Raw genomic sequence first — 10,608 nt, forward strand, 5'->3', positions numbered from 1 at the left:
GCTGAGTCATGGCTCTTCCTCATACTAAGATACTTCAACATATATATATATATATATATATATATATATATATATATAGCCATTCCCTTGAGCACCCTCACAGTTCCTCAATTTAATCATTGTATGACCTATTCTTTCATCACACCTCAACTTCATGAAAAGATGTTTATAGCCTTCACCTTGCCATTACCCATGGATGTTCTACTTCCATGTTTATGAATTCTGAAATTCCTTTATCTGATCATATTTTATCATTATATATTTCCTTCTGCCTTACAATCTCTAATTCTATTCTTCATCCTCACCATGACTTCAAATCCTTTCAACCCTCAGTTTTTTCACACACCACCCCTGTACTGACTACACTGTCTTCCTTTCCTCATCTTGACACCTTGGTGAACCAAGGTGTTAAATTTCATACAATTCTTCTACTCTTGAATCTTTTGACCACTTATTCTATTGCCAATCTTGCCTTGCCAAGCCTCAGCATTGTACTAATCCCACCATCCACAGCTTTTACTTCTAATTATATGTTGCTAAACAGAGTTGTGAAGAAAAAAGAAAGCACATTGACTAGGTCCATTACAAATTCATTACATAATCTTAACTAGGCCCTTACTATGTTGAGGCAATTCTCTTACACCTTTCTAATTGATTCAGTATCCTACTCACCATAGCAGATTTGACAAATATTTTTATCCTCCTCAAAACTTCCATGGCACTCCATTCCTCCACCGTCTCAATTGAGAGCCTTGCTTTAAATTTCATTAAAAGTAATGAGGTCATTCACCAAGTAATACTTCTTTTCCCCTCATCTTCACCTCACGTCATTTAGGTGCCCTCCCCCACCCAACAAACTAATTCACCTGGGTCCTCTATGAAGTGATTGCCCTTCTTGCATAGACAAACCCCTCCACACACACAAGTGATTCCACTCCATCCCATCTTCTCCAACATTTTGTTCCCTGTATCGTCCCCACCTCCTCACTAATTGACAATCTCTCCCTATCCGCTTCTGTGCTGCTCACAAACATGTTTGTGTTTTTCTTATCCTTAAAACAATGTTCATTCTATCCATTCATCTCCTCTAGTTATTGTCCTCTATTTCTCATTTGCAAATAAACTCCTTGAGAAAGTTTTCTAAGACAAGTTTCTTATCATTTGACTGAAGCTGTACTCTCCAAAATTGCCAATAATCTTTTCGAGTGCCAAATCTGATGGCCTTTTCTTCATTCTTGTGTTTGTTTTCTTCTGTGAAGCTATTAACAATGTTAATCACCTTCTCCTTGATGCTCTAAACTCTAGGCTTCCATGATTCTGCTCTCCTCTGGTTTTCCTCCTATGTATTTGGCCACTCTTTCTCAGTGTCCCTTACTGGATATTCTACAAGGTTGGACCCATCAATACTGGGTATCCCCCAAGACTCTGTCTGGAGCTATCTTCTCTTCTCTATGTATACTATTTACCTTGATGAACTCATGACCCATAAATTCATTATTATCCTATACAGATGATTCTCAAAACTATTTTTTCAAGCTTTAATCTCTCCTCTGACCTCTAGACTCATATCTCCAACCAACTATTAGACATCTCAAACTGGATATCTCATGGACCCATTAAACCCAACATGTCCCAAACCAAGTGTTATCTTCTCCAACCCTTAATCATTACCTCTTCCAAACTTTAGTACTTTCAGGGGCACCACCATCCTCCCATTAATCCAAACTTTAAACGCAGGTGTCATCCTCATATCCTCACTCCCCCACCCATATCCAAACTTCTGTCAATTCCTGTTGATTGTATCTCTATATCTCTCACACGTGTCTTCTCTCCTTTGATCTTTTACCACCCCGGTGTACACCTTCATTATCTCACTCCTGGACTACTGCATTAGACTTGTGTTTAATTTCCCTGTGTCAAGTCTCTTACCATTCCAGTCCATCATCCCCCCAGCTATCAAAGTTATCTTCCTAAAATGCAGGTCTGCCAAGTCACTGCCCACTGCCCCCTCTCCATTCAATAAACTCGAGTGACTCCCTCATGCTTCCACAATCAAATATAACATCCTCTGTTTGAATTTTTTCACAATCTGGCTTCTTCTTACCTAACCAATCTTCTTATACCACATATCCCTCTTTATACCCTTTATACCCCATGATCCAGTAACACTGGCTTCCTTGCTATTCTGACTCCATGAATTTTTACTAGTTGTTTCCCATCCTTGGAATTTTCTACTTCCTCGTCTCAACCTCCTGGTTCCTCTGGCTTCCTTCAGGTTTAGACTAAAATCCCACTTTCTGCAAGAAGCCTTTCCTGGTCCCTTTTAATATCATTACCTTCTATCTGAGATTACCTTCAATTTATTCTGTATATATTTTGGTTGTATATAATTGGTTGCTTGAGGTCTCCCCCATTAGAACATTGTCTTTCTTTATATACCCAGTGCTTAATACAGTGCCTGGCATATGGTAAGCACCTAATAAATGCTTATTGATTTGACTTTTCAGTCTCACTGCCCATCACTCCCCTTGACATATACTATGGTTTAACCAAGTTGCTTTACTTATTATCCCCTACATATGGCATTTCTTATCTTGAGCAGGAATTTTACCGTGTCATGCCTGAAATGCGTTCCCCTCTTCATCTGCCTCTTAGAATCTCCAGAATCCTTTAATATATTGTCTAACATCCCTTCCTACAAGGGACCTTTACTGAATCTGCCCCACCCTCCACCTAGCTTCTAATGTCCTACCCCTCAGATTACCTCATTTACTTTGTACATACCTCTATGTTGGCATGCTGTTTCCTTCCATATAATGTAAGCTTCTTGAGGGCAAGGTCCATTTAATGCTTATGATCACATCCTTTGCACCTGGCATGATGTCAGGCAAATAATAGGTGCCTAGTAAATGCTTGTTAATTGGTCAATAACCCTATACAAAGACTAAACCCACCACTTAGAAGTCATTAGAACAATGCTGTAACCACTTGAGCTAATCAGTAATAAGAGGGCAATTGAGTGGGAGAGGTTTCCTTGTGGTTTGACATAAATCTTCACACAACATGGCTCTTAACCAAGTAATTGGGAGCCTGACATGAGTTTCTCAAGCTTGATTCTTTAAAAAAAAAAAAAAGTACATTTTCTATAATAATTCACTGAGCTATTTCCTCAGTAACAGCTCCTGGCCGGCCAACCCACATTCATAGATTATCCACATGGCGGCCCAGTGAGGAGGTCCTATCACTTCACTGATGGATTAGCAAGAAAGAAGCCAAAACTGTCGCTGAAGTGATGTACTCCCATGGGGTTGACTGGAGAGAACTCATTCATCTGAACCTTCCTAAGTTACAGCTTGGCTGTTTTTAATTACTATTTAGAAAGTAAGGCTAAGTTACTACCGCTAAACAAGGTCACTCACAGTATTCAACTTTTAATTGATGTGATGGAGCATCAGAGAGCAGGGTGAAAGAGCAAATCTGGCTATTGTTGGAGATTTGCCCTCAGTTACATTCTTTTTAACCTTGTTGAATCTCTTTCCTTCACCAACATCCTACCCCTCCCCACACCCAAATAGACAAATCCTTCTGTTTCTAGTGAAGGTTTCCAGGCATATTCCAACTAATTAACAGTTCTGTGTTAAGAAACTACCATATTTTCAGGGCCAGGTTAGGAATTCTGGAAGATTTTCAGCTTTATTATTATACTTCCCTTCATGTATTCAATGTCCCATTCACATTGGCTGCTTTTCTGTTCCTCACACAGGAAACTTTACTCCCATCTCTGGGCTTTTGCACTGTGCTATTCCTCATTACTGAAATGTACTTCTTCCTCACTTTGTCCTCTTAGAATTGAAGTATACTGGTAAATCTTTAACAATCAGCTTTCTGGAGAGGAAATGTATGCTCTTCATACTGTTAAGTTTAATCTGTGTTATTAATGTTTTCTCCATCACTTTCTTAAGTCTGGACAATAAGTAAAACAATAAGTCAAGTCTTGATTAGTAGCATTTGCTGATGTCTGAGGTGTAAATGTTCACACCGAAAATTTAACAATCACCTAGCTCTATCTGGCTCCAGCACACCCCCGCTTAGAATTATAAATTTTCTTCAGAACACAGCTTGAGTCACCTTCTAAATGAAGTCTTTCCTAATCCCTCTCATCATTAGTCTCCCAAAACTATCTTGTAATTATTTTGTAGTTATCATGTATCTATTGCTGCCTGTATACATTGTCTTAGCAGGTAGTCTTCCTTTTTGGTTGTTTTTTATTCTCAACTGTGCCTTACAGACAGTAGATGCTTAATAAATGCTTTTTGATTGATTATAGCATGGGTTAAAATTTAGTTTCTGACTGCAAAAATCCTAAATTATATAGAATTTCTTTGATTTCTACTGCTTTTTGTATTTATATAGTTTATTTATGTATATGTATTTTGAGGCGATTATCTTTGTTTAAAGAGCCAAGTGCTATGGATGCCAGAGTAGTTGACTTTCTTTATGGGGGATCATCTCAACCTTGGCCAGTCATTTCTTTTTCTTTTTCACTGAATATGGTGACTATTGATGGTATACAATATAAGACTTTAGGCTTCTGCCTTGGGACAAGAATGTGAATGGAACATGGGGTCCTCAGTATAAGTCATTATAGGTTAGGAATGTGGGCTCTCCATTGGTGGCTGGGGATGAACATCAATGGCTTTCCACTTTACTCCTTGGAGGCCATGTAGACCATGAAGTCTACTATATAGTTGCTATAACCATATTCATTGCCATACCAGGAAATGATCTTGACAAATTGGTTGTTAAGGGCAATACCAGCTCCAGCATCAAAGATGAAAGAGTGGGTGTTGCTGTTAAAGCCACAGGATACAACCTGGTCCTCTGTGTAGCCCAAGATGTCCTTCAAGGGGTCCTCTGATGCTTGTTTCACCACTTTGTTGATATCATCATATTTGGCAGATTTCTCTAGGCAGTTGGTCAGATCCACAACAGATGTATTGGGAGTAGGAAGGTAGAAGGCCATGTCTGTGGGCCCCCCATTCAGCTCAAGCATGACCTTGCCTGTAGCCTTCGCAGCAGCAGTGGAAGCATGGATGGTATTTTGGGCAGCACCATGCCCATCATGCCATAGCTTACCAGAGGGGCCATCTACAATAATGAGTCCTTCCACAATGCCAAATTTGTCATGAATGACCTTGGCCAAGGGGGCCAAGCAATTGCTAGTACAGGAACATTACTGACAATCTTAAGGGAATTATCATATTTTTCACTGTTCACTCCCATCACAAACACTGGAGCATCAGCAGAAGGGGCAGAGATGATGACCCTCTTGGCTCCACCCTTCAAGTGAGCCCCAGCCTTTTCCATGGTGGTAAAGACTCCAGTGGACTCTACAATATACTTGGCTCCAGCATCTCCCCACATTTAACATTGGTGGGATACTGCTCCTGGAAGATGGTAATGGCTTTTCCATTGATCACCAACTTTCCATTCTTAGCCTTGACAGTGCCCTTGAACTTGTAATGGGTAGAATCATATTGAAACACGTAAGCCATGTAGTTGAGGTTAATGAAGGGGTCATTGATGGCCACAATGTCTAATCTACCTGAGGTGAATGAAACCCTGGTCACTAGGTGCCCACAATAGCCAAATCTATTGACCCCGACCTTCACCATCTTTTTTCAGGGATACAGTTAAAGCAGCAGATCCTGACACTGAGCTTGGGAGAAAAGTTGACAGTGCCTTGGCCAGTCATTTCTAAAACAAATCAAATGTGTGTGAGAGAGCAGAAAGTTCAAAGCACTTAAATTCCAATACTTGGAGACACAAATAAAAGACATTCTCTCTTTCTAGTGGAACAAAAGAAGTATCTTTGCATAAGAAAGGAGACAATGTAGTGTGTCTTTGCCTTTTCAATCTCATTCTATATTATTGTATAATCCACTTTACTGAGATATGATCTTCTTTCACCAGCATAGATCATTATACTTTTATAACTTAGCAGACAAGTCTTAGTGAAATGACTTGTCCATGGTAAACAGCTACTAAGCTATCTGTATTCATTGCCTCTACTTTCTGTTTCATCATTTACTTTTTATTCCCTGCAATCTAGCTTCTAGGGTCATCACACACTCAAATTGCTCTCACCAAAGCATCAGTGATCTCTAAATTGTCAAATCCTTTTTTATCAAAGCCTTTTTCTCAATGATCATACTCTCCAAAGCACTCAGCACTGCTGACCACCCTCTTCTCCACATATTCCTCTTTAAGTTTCCTGTCACTGCTATCTCTTCCTTCTCCTCCCCTATATTTGACTGCTCTTTTTAGTTCCTCTGTTGGATAATGTACCTGTTGGGCATGTACCCTAAGGCTCTGTCTCTCTTCTTTCTTCACAAACTCTTCATAGTTTAATTATTATCTCCATGCAGATAATAGTCAGATGAACACATCCAGTCCCCTTCTCTACTCAGTTCCATTCTTTCTTCACCTACTGCCTATCAGATATTTCAAACCAGTACTTCAACCTCAACATGCCCAAAACATACATCACTGTCTTTCTCAAAAAACTTAACCTTAGTCTGACCTGTCCTATATTTGTTGAGACAGTATTACTCTTTTAGCCACCCAAATTCACAATTTGGCATCATCTTTAATGTATTATTTTCCCCTTACACATCATCAGTTGTCAAATTGTATTGATTTTTTTTCTCCATAACATCTTTCACTTTTGTAATTTCTCCCCTCACATAGCCACCACCCTAGTTTAAGCCCTCAACACCAACTAGATTGTTTCAATAACCCCCTAATTATTCTCCCTGCTAATGTGCTAAAGCAGAGCCCTAAAAATGTCACTCCCCTGCTCAAAAAAAAAAAAACCCAAGGACTCTCTATTATCTGTAAGATAACATACAAATTCTCTGTATAATATTTAAAGTCTTTCAAAACCTCCAATGACAATTATGCATAATCCCCCTTCACATACTCTATAGTCCAGCCAGACTGATATTATAATCATAGTTTTTGAGGAAAATGGGGTCCTTGTAGATCATATAATTTAATTTGTTCATTTTATAGATGAGGAAACTGGAGCACAGACTGTCATCCATGCCTTGAATGTTCTCCCTCCTCACATTTTCTTTTAGAATCCAAAATTTTCTTCACAGCTCAACCCAACTGACACATCCCACAGAAGGCCTTTTTTATTCCCTATTTAAAAGTGACTCTCTCCCAAAATCAAATTTTATCTATTTGGTATATGTATGTATGTGTGTATATATACATATATGTGTATATATGTATATATATATACACATGTATATGCATGTGTGTATTTTTATATGTATATATGTATATGTGTGAAGGTATATATATGCATGCATATGTGTGTGTATACTTCTCTCATAGGAAGTAAGATCCTTGAAGGCAAAGATTGTTTTCTTTTTTGTTTTGTATTTCCAGAGCAGAGCTCAGTATCTGGCACACAGTAGGTACTTAAAAAATTATTGATGATTTTATTGAAGTCCCAAAGGCAGGATTTGAAATTTGATTTTCCACATTCTAAGCCTGGCACTATTATTCACTGTACCAGACTGCCTCTCTGTAATACATAACTCTGTTCACATAAAATATTTTTAAAATTCTAGTTGGTAATGACAACGAAACCTGAAATGGCTAATGAAGACTTCATGGAATAGATAGGACATGAACTGGGCCTTGAAGAATGACTAGAGATTATATAAACACAGAGGAGTGATAGTCTCTAAGTTCTGGATCTCTGTTTTGGAGAACCTTGCCCAGACTCTGGTATAATAATAAAAGAAAGCATAACCCCATCTGGCTTGTCACTACATCCTTTGGTTATTGCAGCAATCTCCTAACTCTTCACAATCTCCAATTTCTGCCATCATTCCCCTTTCCTTGTGTTCTAGTCATAACTCTAGCAATTTAACCTAAACATCAAAGCTACGTTAGCTTCCTAAAACATAGTTTGCACCATGCCAATCCTTTGGTCAAAAACTTTCAAAGGAAGTTCATAGCTTCTAAAATCTAGGAAGTTAGGTGAAATAGAAAGACCACTAAACTTGGGGTCAGAAGGTCTGGGTTTAAGTGCCAGCTCTCTTCTTGACCAAATGTGTGGCTGTCATAATCTCTCTAAGCTTCTATTTCCTTCTCTGAAAAAACAATACAGGTAAGAACATTTCCACAATACTTAGCCCAAAGGTTGTGTGTATGAGTGTCAGCAGAATATTTTGTCCTTTTTAAAGCACCATATAAATAAATGTAAGCTCTTATCATAAAATCAAGTCTAAATTCTGTAGCCTGTCATTCACAATTCTCCCAAGCTATTTCTTCAATTTTATCTTTATATTCTTGTGTGTGAACCTTCCATTCTAAACAAACTCATGAATTCACTGTCTCCTGAAAGTGCCAAGTATGTGTATTCTCACTTCTGTATTCTCAATTCTGTGTTTTTGTTTCAATGTAATTCAAAGCAAAAGAGACAGACACATGTACATACAAACATACATACGTATATACACACATTAAAAATAGGCGTTCACATACGTGCCAGCCACCTGGGTAATCATTGGGGATACAAAAACAAAACAGACCAACAACAACAACAAAAATTCCTGCTCTCATACTACTTACATACTACTAGAGGAATACAACATGTAGACAAGTAAATATATACATGATAATTTAAGGGAAAGAAAATGAGCACAAGCAGCCAGACATATGAGCAAAGTTCTTCATAGAAGGTGGCCCATACACAAAGCATAGCTATTTTCTCTGTTTGGAATTTTATCTTCTTCTCCCATAAATGCAATTAGCTTATGTCATGCTTCCTCTAGGAAATCTTGCACGTTTACTACAGACCTCCTCGGTGGCTTCCTTCTCCTAATTCCAATGGTACTTATTGATCATGTTACTTATTTGGTGCTTACCATATTCTGTAATTCATTGTAAGTTAACTTTACTGTTCCCCTGTTCCACCAAACTAAACTGGATATTACTTATGGTCAGGGGCCTGATATAATGATGACAATGATTATTATCATCCATAGAACTTAGCACAGAGTAGGTACTCAGTTTATAAATGGTAATGGTAGGTGATGATGACGATGAAAAGTATTCATTCAGATAGCCAGAAATTGGTAATGATAGTTCAAAAGAAGGTGGCCCTAAAGGAACATAAGAGAATATTCCATAGTCTCATTCAGTTGGGATGGAAGACAAGGCACAAGCTTAAAAAGCATCTAGTGATACAACCAAAGGAGGAAAGAAGGAAATAGTTGTGCCCTTTTACTTTTCAAAATTCTTTCCTCTTGACCTCAATTTGTCATAGGCAGAAACAGAAACACTCCAAACTGCTTCCACATACAAGGATTGTAGCAACTGGTTACCCAGCTGGGATCTAATAATTAGATCACTTTGGCAGGAAACACACATATGCAGCTATTTAACAACTGGCACCAAGGAAGCGTTGTACATGAAATGGAAACAATTAGGATGGTTGATTGGATTGGAGTCCAGGTTAGTTACCTCTAATGGCAAGGTAGTCTACAAGAAAGAAACAAGTCTACTTCCCCCAAGTCAAGGCAAATGTTAAACAAATATACACTTAAAAGAGATAACTTTTAACTCTTAAAACATTAGCAAATAAACAGAAAACACACACACACACATTTAGAAACCCCTGTCTTCGAGAACTGTCTAGAGCACTGAGATGTTGAGTGACTTGCCCAACTTCACACAATTAGTATGTATAAGAGGCAGGACTTGAACCCAGGACTTCTTCCCTAGTTCCTCCTCTACAATACAACACTCTCTTAAACAATGGTATTCAAACAGTAATGAATTTAATCATCATTATCTCAGGTACAGAATGAAGCATACACTGTTTCCATAGCATTTTGTGCTAAATTGTGGGTGATGATTGCTTTATGTCTAATCATTAAGAGATACTTGAAACATTTATGGAAAGCCCTGGCCATTTTAAGTTGACTTCACAGAGGACAAAAACTAACTTTGAGTGAACCCCATTAGAGATAGGATGTCTAGAACATAAGCGTGACTTGGAATGCATTTTTGATTTCCTCCTCATATCCACCTATGTAACTCCTCTTTTTTCAAGACACAGCTCAGGTGCTCTCTACTTTGTGAAGCTATGTACAAACAAGCTCTGTGTGTGTGTGTGTGTGTGTGTGTGTGTGTGTGTGTGTGTGTATGTGATGTGTGTGGCCCCCTTTGGTAGTCTGGTGACATCTTTGGACTATATCAGAGTGATATTTTTTAAATGAACAAAATAAAACACACAGGACTATAAAGAAAACCAACTATATAGATGTTTACACTTCATTTAGGCCAAACTTCAGACTCTAGAGGTACTGTCTTTCCCAAGGTCCTCTCAGGTTGTCTTAGGAGGACAATTGCTTTACCCTTTTATTTTTGCCATTATATGTTCACTTAGAGGCAGTGTTCTTTCTATTTGTGGAGGGAACTGGGAGAGCCTGGAATTTTCTGACTTATATGGTCATCTTCTCAGAATTCCCTTTCTATATTAAATACAGTTTACTGAGAGGAATATTGCAATCACGCATAATC

The 10,608-nt window shown here is 38.3% G+C and overlaps 1 pseudogene; it reads right to left on the bottom strand.

The window, feature by feature from the left end:
- Positions 1-4,705: 4,705 nt before the first annotated feature.
- Positions 4,706-5,675, bottom strand: LOC114047980 (annotated as a pseudogene).
- Positions 5,676-10,608: the final 4,933 nt, after the last annotated feature.

Source organism: Vombatus ursinus, unplaced genomic scaffold, assembly GCF_900497805.2.
Source record: "Vombatus ursinus unplaced genomic scaffold, bare-nosed wombat genome assembly UNPS02014791.1, whole genome shotgun sequence".
Taxonomy (NCBI): domain Eukaryota; kingdom Metazoa; phylum Chordata; class Mammalia; order Diprotodontia; family Vombatidae; genus Vombatus; species Vombatus ursinus.